The following is a 13311-nucleotide window of genomic DNA, read 5'->3' as shown; positions in this document are numbered from 1 at the left end:
AGCTAATCCATTGTAGGCCAGTATTTTTAGAGTTTGTTATTGTTTTATTGATTGAAATTAAATGAGGCTGCCCCCTGAGCCCTCCCGTGAGCACTTTTGACCTTCCTACAGCTGATACTGCTCTAGTTGCTGCATGTGCCCTTTCCCCAGCCTTGATTTTGTAATTGAATAAGTCACCATCACTGGAGCCCTCTCTTTAAAAGATAAAGAGAACATTTGCTCCTTTTCCCTGTTTGGAGACTTCGATGAGATGAGATCCCAGATAAAGAATGGAGCCCCACCTCTTTCTGACCCCCGCTGTTTCCGTTCCTTTCTTCAGGGGAAAAGAGTACAATTCAACAGTATAAAGATTGATTGTGAGCTAATGAGATAGACAAGACAACCGATCATTTATTAAATAACCTTTCATGATAGAAACAAATGTATTATACACACAAACAGCACACAAAGCACTGTAGTACCATGGTTACAATCGTGGGTCCGAGTTCGTGTCCTGCTCTGGAGAGACCAGTCCTGTGCGATGGAGAACTGGTAAGTCGGCTTAGCCTCTCCAGAACTGGTTTTCTGTCCTGCAGAGACGGGGCTCGCTAGGCGTCCCCCCCGTAGAGGTGCTGTGGGGTGTAAATGATGCGCATGGGCAGCCTGAGCACAGCTGCTCATTCCTCGTAAGTGCAGGGTAGCATAGCTTTTGCGGTGATGGCTTTATGACCGCCCCATGTAGACTGTCAGTGCTCTGAAGGGATGCCTTGTGGTTTGGAGATGGGATTCTCACTTCTGTAAATACCCAAGTGTAGTGTTATTGGGCCCTGCTGATTTCAGTCTATTCTTTAGAAAGTACATATTGTAGATATATTTTTCAAGCATGCGTGCTTTTTTTCTTTTACTATTTAAAGTTCTACCCTCTCATCTCTTGGTATTACTTTTCATGGAATCCAGGAAACAGTCCTAAGCTACCTGCCTCTTCACACTTTTCCGTGGTGGTTTCCTTCCCTGATTAGAAGAGGGTTTTGCATAGGAAATTTTATTTGTTCCCCTTTTCTTGGAGTCTCTCTCTCTGTCTGCCCATCTCTCACCTCTCAATCTGTCCATTTCTCAACCCACTGCTTCTTCTGACATGTTCCAAAACGCATTTCAGGTAGCTTACAGAAGAACAGATACCAAATAAACAGGTGAGAAAATGGGGCCCAGTTCAGACAGTGAGGCTAGGAGGCGAGCCTGTGTGAGGATTGCAGGCGTGAGACACATGTCTCTGCCATGTGACTTATAAGATCGACAGCAGCAGTGTGCTTCAAGCTCCCAGCAGACACAGGGAAGCAGGATTTGAGGGAGATGCTTACTGGCTGTGAAATAAATAAGTGACTTAGGAGAAGCCCAGCCTTTCCAGCTACTAAGGCTTAGGAGAATATTTTGAGTGTCTTCCAAAATCAGAGTATGGCATCTTTTCTTTTTTCAGAGTTCTATGTATAGTTGGTTACATTCTATACCTGGAAATTTCTCCAAAACTGCTTCCCACGTGAGTCCCATGGCTCGGGGATTGGGTGGTTCTGCTCATTGATGGGGGTTGGCCAGAAACAGAAAATGAGAGCCTCAAAGGGGCCTGGGATTTGTCAGTTATGTTTTGTCAGTGCTGTAGGGTTCAAGAAATGCTTTCACCGTTTCTCTCCATCTGAGGCGGCAGCGTAATCTCTTACCAGCATCAGGAGCTCAGGGCCACGGGATGGTGGGGGCTGACTGCACTGCCGTCAAGACAGCTGAGCTAGTCACTGCAGGTGTGGTTCTTTTACATACTGCATTTCATGTTCTTTACTAGAATGTTTCAACAGGGAGTTAATTAACTGAGTTAATTAACATTTAATAAATATGATCTTTGTTGAAAAGACAGTTATAGGCAGAATATAAGCTGTGAAGTCTTTAAAAACGGTTTCATTACTGAAATTTCATTTGGGGAGATACACGGTTTATCTTATATATGGCTCTCTTTTAAAGTAACAAAGAAACAAGACAGAAAAGGCAGAGGATGATTTCTGTTCTTCCTCTCGGCTTGCAGGTGCCTTCACCTCCAGTGGCATCCATCCAGACACCAGCACTGACACTGGCCGTGCTCAGAACTGCCTCAGCCCTGAAGACACTGCTGACAAATAGAAGGGGGCCACGCCCTGTTACAGCAGGTGCTCTCACTTTGTGGGTCCTTATGTAACTGCGTGGTGTTAATCAGGATCGCCCGTCCTACATTGTGTGATGCTGCTGCTTTGTCTCCTAGTTACTTGTTTCTCTAAGTATTCTTGTATTATTCTCCAATGCATAGTACTACACACCCAAAAATGCTTTTTTCAGATGAAAAAGAATGTGCATTTAAAATAATAACTCTGAAAAGGGGGGCAAAAGAGGCTATCCTTGTCCCGCTATTCAAAGATAATAATTAAGACGTTAACGTATATTTTCATCAGTGTGGATCACCTCTGTCATAAAAAACCAGAGAGCACTCTGTGACTGTTTACTGTGTGGACACCTCCATTTTCCATTTGGCTTTTTATATGTTTTTCTACAATATTCTATCTCCTCTGGCATGATTTTTGATGACCAGTATAGCATTCTGTCTTGTGGAGGCATTGTCAATTTTACTTCGGACTTAAATAAACTTTTAAATTCCAAGTATACTTAACTGAAATACTGAAAAGAGAACTGTGGTGGTACAGGAAGGCCCTACCTCCCTTCCCCTTATTTCCGAAGAGTAAAAACTGTTGAAAATTTGATATATATATTTCATGACCTTTATGCCTATGACATACATATATACACACATATGAGAATTCCATGTATACGTGTGTGTATATATGCTTTATTTAAAAATGAGACCATACTATATGTTTTTCTGCAGCTCGCTTTAATCACTCAGGTGTATATCATAGACGTCCTCCCACTCCAGACTCACCCGGTCCTTTCAGATAGAGTGGAGGGGTCTCCTGATTTGCGGGTGTGGTCTCTTTCCCACGCACACCTTTGGTGAGAGAATGCTGTGGACAAGGCCCTGGACCACAGCGAAACGCTGGCTCCCTCATTGCTCGCAGCTCGTCGTGATTTACCGCATCATTGTCTTGATGGTGGACAGTTAAATTTTCTCCATTTTCCACTGTCAGAAAGGATATTTGACTGGCATCCTTCTTGTACAGACATTCCTGTGATCTTTTATGAGTATTCCCTTAGTTAAGGCTTCTGGAAATTTAGTCCCTGGATGTGACATTTACATTCATCACAGACTCCATTCAAGTAACTCTAGAAATTCCTTCCATAGGGGAATGAAAAGATGCACAATTACTTATGTAACCAATTCTCCATTGCTGGATATGATTTCACTTCAGTTTTTCTTCCCACCATTGTAAACAGTGCTGTGTAAATGCCCTGATGGGTACATCTTTTTGGACCTAATTTGTTTTTTCCTAAAGGAAACGATTCCTAGAAGTGGTGTTGAGTCATTGTGTACGTACTTTTTCAGAGTTTACATATCCATTGACATGTCGTCCTCTGAAAATGTCGCTCATGGTTTCTTCTCCCACAGATGGACACTAGATAGAATATCTTTTAAAAATATTTGCCAATATGATGAGCAAAAGTGCTTTTTCATTGTTTTAGTTTGCATTTGATGACCAGTGAGGTATTGAGCATTTTTCACTCATTAGCCATTTGACTTTTTTAAAATGAATGATTCCTTTTATCCTTTGCACACATTTAAGTGGGGGAGCTTCTTGTTGGTTTGTGACAGCTCTTTGTATGTTATGAACATTAACTTCTTGTCTTCAACAACATGTATCACAGAGCTTTTTCTTGTCATTTCTTTCCTTTCATTTTGTTTAGGAGGATTTTAATTTTGGTAGTGTCTCAAAATATTCTTATGATAATAAATGTATTCCTTATGTGTTTTATCTTTGAAATTATTCTTAAAAATAATTTCTTATACTGGAATAAATCTCCTCTGTAGGTTTTTTTTAATCTCTAAGATGGAGATGATAATAGTACTTGTTAATGTAAGGGTAAGTTGAGTTAATAAGAGCAAAGTGTTGTATTTGCTGTTATTAGTACTTTTTTATATTTACATCACTGTCTGTAAATTATCTTGTGGTCCTTATGAGAGGAATAGTATTTATTCTTTCTAGGTGATTGTCTGATTGTCTCAGGACAATTACTGAAGTCATACTTTTCTCTTTGATTTGAAATCCCACCTTTACAAAATACTTGTGTACACTAGAGTCTCTTTTTGAGCTCATGGTTCCCTTCTGTCAATCTGCCTTTCTTACTCCAGCACCATAACTTACATATTGTAAAAATTTATTTAATAATTGGCAGTCTGAATTTTTTTCATTCTTTTCTTCCATCCCAAATTTTCTTGTCTAGTATTATGATTTTATTATTCCTGAAGAATTCCAAAATATTTTGTTCAAGTTAAAAAAAATCAGATTGGAGTTGTCATGGGAGTTTTCAGTAAGTTTTGAATTATTCTGATGAGAACTTACATCTTTACAAAACTGCTTTCCTCCATGCAATTTGTTGATGTCTCTACATTCTCACCTCTTACTTTACCCCTCAGTACAGCCCTGAAGTTTCTCCATTTAGAACATGGGCATTATTTTTTAACTTATTCCAGATTATTGTTTATGTTTTTGTCAATTTTGTAAGTGAAAATTTTTTGCTATTATATTTTTAAACGCTTAAAACTGAAATTTAGAAAGGAAGATTCGGTTTGTAAATACTCACTTTGTATTTTGTCATTTAAAATTGTAAGTATTAAGTAGTTGTTCCAGAATCCTTTCTTTTTTGTTTTTAAAAATTTGTGTCGAAGATTCTCAAAATGTTTATAGCTAAGTAGTATAGGTGGGGAGACAGATGGAGAGAGGTAGTGTGGCTCATGTACAAACTGTGAGCAGTTTCATGGCTGCCTTTAGGCTGGAGAAACCACAGAAGAGCCCAGGTTAGACAAGGAATGGCTTTGTATGCACTTGAAAGCCAGCTTTCCTGCCTGTATGGTGAAGCCTGGTGGGCGTGGCAGGTAGATGATCAAGGTCTGATCAAGGTCATTTGCTGCACAGAGCGCTGTGTCTGTGAGAAATGGTGACCATTTCCATGGCAAATGCTTGGTGCCAGGAACAATGCAGGGGAGCTGGGGAGCCTGTGTTAAGGATTTTCCAGTCCTGGGAGTGGGAAGATCAGACTCTGCATTCAGATCTGAGTTTGAATTAATCCTCTTTAGTTTACTGGACCTCTGACTTTTGTCAAGTTATGCATCCTGTTTGAACTCCTGCTTTGTTGTCTCTCAAAACAGAAGAATTACAGCCTGCTGCTAGAGTGTTTGATCAGGGTAAATGATTTGTGTCTATAAGATGCCACGTACAGTCACAAGCTCAGTGAGCAATGAGCTGTCCCCTCTTCTCCTGCAAATCAGTGCTCGATAAGTCATCAGCAGATAGTGAGTCCCTAATTTGTATGTGGTGCAAGGAAGAACAAAACTAACGTCTTGCCTTTCCCTGGCAGTATTCTTAGTTCTTTGCTTCATGTACCTCTTTCCTCCTTCACTCTCCCCTTTCACCTCCTCCACCAAGAGCCTGAGACTCTCTCAGAACACTAGATTCAAATTATTTAAATGGTGGCTCATTCCCATGAAATGACAGTGACTTAAAAAAACTGTACACATCCCAGAATTCATTGTATTTGATTTACACACACACACACGTGCACACACACACACACACACATCAGGCTACCTCCCATTTGCTGAGGGAGAAGGGCCACTTTTTCTGAGTTTTCATTTACTCAGCGTGAGAGCAGTCTCTTAAGCAGAATTTCACCTGGCTTCGTGCATGGTTTTTTAAATTGGATTTCTGCTTTTTGTCCATAAAAATATTCTCCTATTAGAAGAAAGGAAGTGGAGACATAGATATTCTGCTGAGATATTGGTGTTATCATATTTGAGTTTTAATGGACATAAGGCGGCATAGAGTCATACATTATTATGGATGAGAATCCATGATGATGTAACTTAGACAAGAATCTGGGTCTCCTGCCATCGTGTCCACGCGGGTGAAGAGGCAACTGGGTGGGGGATGGCAGGGAACCTTCTTGCTTGAGTTCCAGGTTCTTGTTAGTTTTCATTGCTCAGCTGCCTTTAGTTTATGTCCATGAGGCCTCTCATGGGAAGGTCACTATGTCCTGAGAGACTGAGTTACTAATCAGCAGAAAGCTCTGGACCCACTCATATTTTCCAGAGTTTTTCTGCTGACCTGCTGACACTTTATATAAATGAGACCTAACAAACTACTGGATATAAAATCCTTATTGTTATCATTTGCCCTCGAGTTCCATAGGAATGGGGTGCTGTCTCAGGCTGTCTAAGGCTAGATCTGAACAAAGATAGGGTGATAGGCTCTGCTGCTGGACCCTCCCCAGTCAAATGGGATTTCCACCTTAGTTTTTAGAATCAGGCAGATGAGTTCAAATCTTGTCTTTACCAGTTATTAGCTTTGTGACCTTGGGGAAATAACTACTTTTTTGGTTCCAATTTTCTTTATCTGTAAATAAGTTCAGTATTTATTTTAGGGTTTTTGTTTTAGAATTGAATGTGCTAATTCCCTAATTTATTCCTAAAATACTGATCACATGGTTCTATGCTGGTGCCTTAGTAGTTGATTGCTAAGGGACTCAACAGTGAGAATGGGGGTGGAGCCCCCTGGATCATACAGCTTATATTCCAGGATATGCTTGTAAAAGACAAGATTGCAGTGGATTTTTAGTAAATGTCCATTCCTTTCCTAATCCCCATTGATTGTGTATATATCTTTATACTAATATATGAACAATTTTTTGCAGTTTAAATCTCTTTGTAGTATTTAAAGAATGTAGCTATAACAAAAATACGTGAAATAAAATGACTTGACTTTTATTTTCCTTTCAATAAGCAAAACAAAATAAAATAGAAAAGAAAAGAAAAAGTATTGAAGGAGTAGAAATAATTTTATTTCCGTGGAATCAACTACCTATGTTAGGTTTTTCCATTGTGTTGTTCAACATCATATAAAATTGACAGGTTCTGACTTCAGTGTTGATAGCTAGGTGAGTATAGTTTCTTTTTGTGGTTGTCTTTGATGAATTATTTGCACTAGATCATAAATGATGTGCATGTTACATATTGGAAATGAGGAAACATTGGAGACATACTACCTCCAATGCAGTCATTTTGTTACTGAGTCCAAACTCGTTCTGCTCGCCACATGACAGGCCAATATACCGGGAGATGAGGTGTTGGAGCAAGGAATAGTGACTTCACTTGCAATGCTGGCAGACCCAGAAGACGGCAGACTGATGTCCTGGAGAACTATCTTCCCCAAGTAAGAATTCAGTCTCCTTTTATACTAAAAAGGGGCGGGGTTGTGGTTGGTTGTTGCATACTTCTTGCTTTATGAATTGTTTGTCCTTTGAATCCGCTGTTCTTGCAGCTGTCCATGTGGATCAAATCATGGTACCCCTGTAAAACCTCCAAAAAAACAAAGGCTATTCTCTATTATGCAACTTGCCATCTCTACAGAAGTGCAGATGAGCTAACATTTTTAAAGATCAGGGCCAGGAGAATAGGCTTTCCTGCAGATTTCAGGCTAAAGGCAACTTTCTTTTTCAAATGGTGCAGAGCTACCAAGTCTGAGCCTAGGAAACAGGGCACAGGTTTAAACTCAAAGGAACAGATTTAACATAGGGTAAAAACTGTACATTTTATTACAATTCCGTTTCCAGCTTCATAGATAATATTAGTAAGAAATACGAGCAATTTTGTATTTTTGCTTCTTAATAACCGATAAGTGTACCAACTATATTTTGTGAGCAGGGATGCTGTGCAGGCATTGGGGTGACAGCAAACTCTTGTAGGGGGTGGCCGACCCTGCAACATCTCTGATGCCCCGTGAGTGTTGGTGAGGGTCCCCGTAGCCAGGGGCTCTCTTCAGGAACCAGCATATGGGCATTGACCTCTGGAGACCTCTTTTTCGGCTGCAGGAATTTTTTTCAGATATTGAGATTGAAAAATCACTCCAGCTGGGAATAATTAGGGAAAAAAACAAAAGGAAAAGGGTTTGGAGTAGAGTAGAAGAGTAGGACATAAGATCACGGAGCCTGAGTGCTTGGCAGCGGGGCCTCGGGAGAGAGGGGAGCAGAGGTGGGGAGGGGCCTGGCTCCAGAACCAGCTCCTGTAATTGCCCCCGCACGCAAGCCACATAGCTTTAAATTGGCCTGGGCCACCTCTCTGGGCTGGATATCACCCTGGGCAGAACCGTGGTATCTGTAAAGTAAAATGACTTCACAACAATTGCACAGAGCTGCAGGTGTAAGAGAGCCTAAGCCTGTCTCAGAGTGCAGGGGACAAGCGGAAAGGAATGGCAAAATTTCCACTGACAATTGAAATTTTGTTAAATAGCCTGCTACAGTTGTTTGCATCACTTGAATGAATGCAGGCATATTTCTGTGGGCATTTATAGGTTCACTGAACCCCACCAGCCCCTCTTGCCCCCATCGGAGATGGGCTTTCTCAAGCACAGTGCCCCTCCTGCTTGGGTGGAAAACGCTGCTGGTCCTTGCCTGGGGCCGGGCTGCTGCAGGGCACTGAATCCCCGAGGCACGGCCTGTGAGACACGACAGGAACATCTCTGCTCTTGACTGGGTGCCTCCGTTTCCCCTTCAGTGTAAAAATGCCGATGACTGAGTTAGAAGCATGCTTCCAAGCTGTCCATGTCCTTGGCATCCAGAAGCGGAGCCTGGAAGCTTTCGAATTTATCCAGAATGCGGTTTACATTCACCTTCAGCAGGTGAGTGTATGTCCTTACACAAGTGGAGGAATTACTGCAGTTTTCCTGGAACTTTCTCACTACAAGTCCATTTGATTTTTCTGTGCTAGGATTCAGTATGGCCTGCTAAAAATTCTGGAGTGAGATCTTGAAACCCTGATGAAGAGCATTATTTATTTCATTTCTCTATATGATACTCTTTTACTTTTAAAATTCAGAATTTTTGGTTGTTTCAAAAATTTTTGGGGGGGTTGGAGAATCATGTTTGCTCTTACCATCTTTGCAACCTGTTGCTTTGTGCCTCTCACCTGTCTTCTGTCACTTGTGAGGCGGTTCCATTTGTGACCCTGTCCGGGTTGTTCATGTTATAAAACATAAAGCCTGTAAAAGTACAGTCCCTTTTCCTCCGAAGACATTCCACAAATACTCCTTTAACCTGGGTGTGGTTTTAAGAAGACAGAATCTTTAGAACATGTCCTTGCAGGTTGCTAGTGCAAAATCCCAAAATCAATAGTCTAGCTCAACATCTAAAATCTTTCTAATTTACCTTGGAATTGTATGGATAATTGAAGCAGTTTGCTAAGAACTCAGACCAGGTTTAGAATACAGGCTGGTGTAGCTCAGCAGGTCCTCCCAAGCTGATGCTCTGCCAGAGGGCGGGGCCGAGGGGAGAGGGCGGGGCCGAGGGGAGAGGGCGGGTCCTGCCCTCCCTGAGGTGACAATTTCATGGCAAAGACTTTCACCTGGTGAAGAACTTGGAGTTTCTTCTAAGAAGAGTGGGTCTGAAAAGAGTCCAAAAAGCGCGGGAGTGACAAAGTCCCATTTGTCTCAAGTAGGGGAGAGTGGCTGTGGGGCCACGTAGGAGACTCGTGAGTCCAGGTGGGCAGTGTTGGTGGCTTCCACTTGAGCAGTGGGACGGTCAGTGTTTAAAAGCGAACATATTGAAGGCATGTTTAGATGTTAAAAAGGAAAGGATGAAGGCTGTCTGTGAATGTAGGATGGAGTAAGGCCCAGGTTTCTGGGTGGATTAATGAGGTAAATGATTCTCCTTCTGTGCTCTGAGGAGGGAAAGCTGCAGAGGGAGTTCTGCGGAAATCTGATGAGTTCAGCTGTGGGTAAAGTGAAAGGTTGTTAGATGTGTGGTCTGGGAGCTCAGGTGAGAGCCAGTAGTGAGTAGGGGGAGGTGAGAGGGACTTTCAAATAATTTTGTATTGTGAACATACAAATAAGTATGAGTAATGACACATTTAACACCTCTATATTCTGGATTTAAAGCCCAGTAACATTTTGCTATACTGACTGCAGAGGTTCTTACTATTTTTTAATAGAAATAAGTAGAAACAAAATAGTGGAGTTAGTGAGCATCTTAGAGTAGATGTGTGTCCTTGTATGTATTTTTATACCTCATCTGTTTATAACCATAATCTACAAAAAGTTATCTTGCTTAGCATAAGAGTTAAACAAAGGGACGTGACACACATTGTTGGGGGTTGAAGCTGATCTTCTCGGGCAAATTATGGACCCTCTCTTTGCCTTAGTTGCATCGTCTGTGACTGCCCCAGGGCCCCTCATCACAGCTGATTTCCTAGAGTAGATGTTGGGAGGGAGGCTGCTGAAGGGAGTAAGAGGTGGCAACTGCTAGGGATATTGAAGAGAGACAAAAACAGATTAAAGCCGATAAACTGAGTACAAATACCCTCTAAATAGAAGGAATCCCGCAGTGTTTTGAGCCGCTTATCATAAGGGAAAGAAAATCACGTGGATCCAAAGCTCTTGAGCATATGAGTATTGTGGGTGGGAGGGTGTCATTATAAAAGTGTTGAGAAAAGGCCTCTTTGTTTTCCTTGACATTGCCAGTAAGGATGGGGAGCAGAAGTGAAACCCTCTGCTTCACAGTTGAAGGTGCTGTTTTGTGCGAAACTGACCAAAGTTTGGAAAACAGTCATCAGCGATGCTGGCAAATGAAGAGGCTTCTGGATTGGGTGGGGCACTTGCTGTGACTTCCAGGTGACCTGCTGGCTGGGGGCTGTGTGGCGGGCAGTAGTTTTGCAGGGTAGCCCGGGCATAATCCCTGGCTCTGATGCTGCTGGTCTGATTAACAGACCTGGGCGCACACTGTCCTAATGGGGCAGCTCGGGATGTGGCCCTGCCGTGCTGAGAGCGAGAAGAGGGCTCCCCTGAGGAGGTGTCCCTGCGGAGAGTGGAAATGTACTCCTGTAGGGGAGGAAGAGCCTCTGAGCAGCGGGCCGGATGCACAGGCAAGACCAGCATGAGCACTGATGTTTCCGGGAGCCGGAAGTCATACAGTGGCCCAAACGGCCTTGTTCCTGAGAGACTGGAGGGAATAGATGCTGAAAAGGCAGGCTAGGGTCAGACCCTGTGGTGGGTTATGAGTGACAGGAGAGGATTGTTCAGGCAGGCATGAGACAACCCTGTGGGCGTCCCAGCTGGGGCGTCACGCCGAAGGGAAGAGCAGAGTTATAGACTTTGCCACTTATTAGCTGTGTGACTTTAAGCAATATCACCCCACCTCTCTCTATATATATCTTCATCTGTAAAGTGACACAGTGACAAGGTCGTGTCATCAGAAGTATTAGCTTAGCTCTGATCCTCTTTGTCGACTCCTGTCAGTGCTTCCCTGCAAGGTTCTGCAATGGCTGCTTTTACTCTGAGACAGGAGGGCGTAGAGGGACACTGTAATACCCGAGGGCAGGAAGGGGTTGCTTTAAAAGCAGACATGTAACAGCCTGCAGCTGCAGACCTGCAGGCAGTTTGGTTGACGGTCCTTGAGAGGACATTGGAGGCCTTAGCGTTGTCTTAAGTCTTGTTTCCCTTTGGGGACCGGATTTGCCTTTGGGGATTGATGTTGAAGATTTGAGTTTCTGCAAAGCTGTTTTCAGAGATGGGTATATACGTAAAATATCATATAAAATAAAATGATTTATTTAACGAGTGCGAATTTGTAGCTGTTAGGAACAGCTCTGTTGGCCTGGTCTCCACGGGGGACACCAAGGGTCAGCAGAGCGTGCAGGAGGGCAGGCAGCCTGCAGTGCTTCTGCGGGGTGTTCTCCCCAGCAGGGCGCTCTGCTGAGTTGAGTCTTCTACGAGTTTTGTTGCCAGAGGAGCAGACAGCAAATTAATGAGTTCTAGAGGGATTGTATAATGACAGGAAGAAATAGGAACCCGGAGATTTTCCGGACTAAAACACGCTTTGGTTCCTGATTCAGTGTGTTCCATTACAGAATTGATGAGTTGTGTCTATTCTGGAACGTCATTGAAATAAACGTTCAGCCTATATGTTAAGGGCTTTGTTTTATTTGGCTGCAGGACTCGAGCCGGGATGACAGCCTCTCAGATCACTCTGAGGGACTGCTCCCAAGAGGTAGGGGAGGAGCTAGGATATATAGAAGCTTACAACAAAGACCAGGTAATTGGAACAATAAAACATTGCTTGTTATCTAAAGAAAACCAGATATCTCAAGTTCAAGTATTTACTGCTTTTCTATGTATGGTGAGAAGCAAACATTTGGGTCATTGAATTCATTCCTTTGGCAATCCCCTGGCTATCTAGGGCCAGTATCCTGTCCTTTCTTACTCTGAGACTGCTCAGAGGGCACCACTGTGAGTGGCTGAGAGGCCGGGCTGTAGGCATGTACTCGCTGGGGGTTGGCAGCAGCCGCTGATGACTCGGATTCAGCATTCTTTGTTTACTGTCATGGTTGCAGTATTTTCATGCACATTGTAGTATTTTCATTCACAGTGCTCCCACTTGGTCCTAAATTCGACCAATATTTTGAGAGAAATTTCATGACCAATTTTGTCCCACGGTGCTAGGATGGCTCATTCCTAGTTCAGGTGAAGAATCTTCTGAGTTGCCATTCAAGGTGTTAGTTTTTTTTGTCAGGCCCTGTTGATACTAAAAGTTCTCTGGATCACCTGTCTTACTAGTCTATTATGATACAGAAAGTGTTTACCCATCTTTGCTCATTCCCATAAATAGAATCACACTATTATATTTATTTTATTCAGGGTTATAAATTTTATCTGTTTCTTCAAGATGTTTAGCCATCATCAATCTTGTGGGCCTAGTTACACATTGGGAATTGTAACAGACAACAATTTTATAAAATAGACAGGATATAAGTAATACAGCTAGTAACGTTAATAAAGTCACGAGTAAGAATTTAATAGTCGAGAAGTTGTATTTTTGGGTTAAAATTTTGCTTGTGTTTCTGAGTTTGATCCTATGAGAAAGTTCATATTTATGGTCAGGGTCAGAGCAGGTATTAATTGGCCAGTTGAAATCTCCCACCTTGTAAGATCAACAGTGGCCTAAACAGAACTATAAATTCTTTTTAGAATAACGTTTCTGAGGGCTATCTAGTTAGAGCCTTGGAGTAGGGAAACCCACCAAGGTAACACAGAAGTACTAGACATAGGTAATTTATCATAAACTTAACAAGTGGAGTAGTTCATAATCAAAGGTTGGAGAAAT

The 13311-nt window shown here is 42.3% G+C and overlaps 1 protein-coding gene across 1 annotated transcript in view; it reads left to right on the top strand.

Annotated features, from left to right (window-relative positions):
* LOC140693525 (trafficking protein particle complex subunit 9-like) overlaps positions 1 to 13311 on the top strand; it is a 53262-nt gene that overhangs the window by 22804 nt on the left and 17147 nt on the right. Inside the window, exons 5-9 of the mRNA XM_072957345.1 lie at positions 1454 to 1513; positions 1612 to 1769; positions 2048 to 2168; positions 7264 to 7373; positions 8714 to 8837. The gene's annotated coding sequence lies outside the window, so the exon portion shown is untranslated. The remainder of the gene's footprint in view (positions 1 to 1453; positions 1514 to 1611; positions 1770 to 2047; positions 2169 to 7263; positions 7374 to 8713; positions 8838 to 13311) is intronic.

Source organism: Vicugna pacos, unplaced genomic scaffold, assembly GCF_048564905.1.
Source record: "Vicugna pacos unplaced genomic scaffold, VicPac4 scaffold_19, whole genome shotgun sequence".
In the NCBI taxonomy this organism is placed as follows: domain Eukaryota; kingdom Metazoa; phylum Chordata; class Mammalia; order Artiodactyla; family Camelidae; genus Vicugna; species Vicugna pacos.
Note: the sequence above shows the minus strand (reverse complement) of the source record. Positions and strands in the feature narration are given on the sequence as shown.